Here is a 2881-nt window from a genome sequence, read left to right on the forward strand (position 1 = left end):
TTAATATATTAGTATATATGTGTAATGTAATGTTATATAGCCTATAGCACTTCTGAAGAATGCAGCTTTCATACAAATCAAAAACAAAGTAAATCGATCCAGTAGATCCAGAGATCTTAGCGTTCAAACAAACCAACAAACAAATAAACAAACAAACTCTTCCGCTTTATTATATTAGTATAGATAAATGCCATAATAAGAGCATCGTTTGAGACAGATGTCGTGTACAACAGAGTTGGCTCTGGCCATGAAATGCTTGAAAACAAACATATAAATATGTTTTTGGAGTGACTCATTTATATGTCTATGTCTATGTCATTAAATAATATTCTAATAAAACAAAAAAAGACATGATCTATATATATAATTAAACATTTCATTATCATCCCGTATGGTCTAGTGGCTAGGATACCTGGCTTTCACCCAGGAGGCTCGGGTTCGATTCCCGGTACGGGAAACTTTTTTATTTGTTTTAAATATTGTTTAATATTTTTTTTTTTTTAAATATTGGTAACTAAATAAATGACAAACAAATATAGTGAGTTTGAATACTTTTGTAAGTTTCAATAATAATTATTTGTAGGAGTTACCGATAATGTTAGTTTTGTCAATTTAAACGTGATTATCATATAAAAAATAAAGTAATTTGACTAAATTCATTTGTTTAATAAAAATGGTTAAAGGAAAGCTATAAGAAGTAATAGTATAAATGACACATTTAACCTATTTAAGTAATGCAAATTCTAATCAAAACAATAAAATTGTCTATCCCAGTCCGGATTTAATCTCCATTTGGTGAGTTCCAGACAGTCACAATATTAAAAGGGCAGCGTAGGTCACAGTAAATTAGCTTCCCTCTTTTTAGATCCAATAACGGCCCATTCGTACGAATAGACGCCCCAGAGGATTCCTTCCAAATGGCTTCTATACAAAAGCCGGATTCTACATATTAAACAAGTATAACTAGTTATTTTTTAGCTTTTCGCTACCGAATTTAAATCAAAAATCAAATCGGCTGCACGCTGTATCCCGCACACAGCAGGATAGGCAGAGGGAACTTAGTGTTAAGACACCCCGTTCCCCAATTTCTGCCGAATTCTGGAGGCATTGCGTGTTGAGTGGCAGAACTCAACGCCGCGTTTTGTCTAGACACCAGAGCGAAGAAATGGAAATATACATTTAAATAAATATTTCATCTCCTCGACTGGGGATCGAACCCACAACCAGGTCGGTTTTACAGTCACACTTTGTGCTCCTGCGCCAAGACTGTCCTCTTAATATAAATTTGGATATTATTTACTTTTTAATTTATCTAAAGAATTTATAAAATTAAGTCTGTTATGTTATCCCACAAATGTATAAATAAAAAAACATTATGTTAGTTCAGTACATTAGTTTTCGTTTAAGTTCTTTTTTGAATATAAGAAAAACAACAAATATTTTTATTCAAAAAGTATATATTCAATATATTTCTATATTTTAAACTAGCTTTTAAAAAAAGCTGTGAAAGAGGTAACCATACTCACATCATCTTTATTAACATCAAAAATAATACCAGTATATTTAATTTTATCCTATTAAATTCTGACCCTACAAAAATTGGCTCTACTTTCGCCAAGAATAACGAACGGAGACTGTTGCTCTTTAATTTTTTTAATTCATTTTACAACCGCAGGGGTTCGTGTCTCGGATTGAACTTTTAGTAAACTTTGATTAACTTTTTCAAGTTTGAGGAAAACCATGAGGAAAAGAACTGAGCTTTTCGTGTTTTACTATATAAAGCTTTTTACGTTCAATGAAATTAAAGTAATTTTAAAAAAAGAAAATAAAATGGACAATGTTTTTTTGATATAATCTGGCTTAATTTTGATATAAAGTCTTTAATACTACAAAAATGAGACAATATAAGAAATACAAAGATAAATTATTATTTGTAATATCAAATGTTAATTGTTTAGTCATTGTTAAGTTACTTTAATTATTAAAAAAAATGTACATGTCTAGGGCATTGTATGTAAAAGGTAAAATAAAATATTTTTTTTTAAACTGAAACTGAAAATAATTTTTTAATTGACTATTACCTACTATATTATGAAACAATTTACAATTCTTTTTAGCAATAAACCGTCTTAAATTATGCAAAGACTAACAACAAATAAAAAAATAATGTATAGATAATTGTTACCCATTTACATTATTTTATACAAAATCTTCAATAAATTATTGTTATACGTTATTCTAATGTATAAGCTATATTACTATAAAGTTTCTTTTAAATCCGTTCCGTAGTTTTTGCGTGAAAACGGAACAAACATCCATCCTCACATCTTTACACATTTATAATAATAGCATTACATAGGATTCATATCGTTGAATTATATTGACGTATTTGTTAAATATGTCGAATAAAAATAACTTATCTTAGTTTTAACAACTTATTTCATCATCCCGTATGGTCTAGTGGCTAGGATACCTGGCTTTCACCCAGGAGGCTCGGGTTCGATTCCCGGTACGGGAAGCATAATTTTTATTATTTTTTTATTGTTTGAGTTCATGTTTAATCATCATAATTAAATCAGCCCTAGTAAAACAATCTAATAACTGCTGATTCTGCTGAAATACTACATTGAAATAGAGGCCCGGAAAACTTATTAGTCTATTCGCCACTTTTCGTCTGAATCCGAGAAATCGCGTAACTCAACGCCGTGTTTTATTTTACCATAGCGGGAAAAAAAACAATTAATTCCCCCAAATAAGATTCGAACCCGCTGTCCACGCCATTATAATCAGAAGCAACCCACTGAGCTACGATAACCTGTTTTTTTATAAGTATCATAAAAATAATGATTCATAATTATTTTTTGCATTTCAACAACACTTT

At 29.9% G+C, this 2881-nt stretch overlaps 2 non-coding genes across 2 annotated transcripts; both read left to right on the forward strand.

Annotated features, from left to right (window-relative positions):
• Nucleotides 1-385: 385 nt before the first annotated feature.
• TRNAE-UUC (transfer RNA glutamic acid (anticodon UUC)) lies at nucleotides 386-457 on the forward strand. Its single transcript has one exon. It is a non-coding gene; the product is annotated as a tRNA-Glu (tRNA).
• A 1989-nt stretch (nucleotides 458-2446) lies between these two features.
• TRNAE-UUC (transfer RNA glutamic acid (anticodon UUC)) lies at nucleotides 2447-2518 on the forward strand. The gene has a single exon. It is a non-coding gene; the product is annotated as a tRNA-Glu (tRNA).
• Nucleotides 2519-2881: the final 363 nt, after the last annotated feature.

Source organism: Heliconius melpomene, chromosome 3 (assembly GCF_056956725.1).
Source record: "Heliconius melpomene rosina isolate 202511_hmr_F chromosome 3, ASM5695672v1, whole genome shotgun sequence".
In the NCBI taxonomy this organism is placed as follows: domain Eukaryota; kingdom Metazoa; phylum Arthropoda; class Insecta; order Lepidoptera; family Nymphalidae; genus Heliconius; species Heliconius melpomene.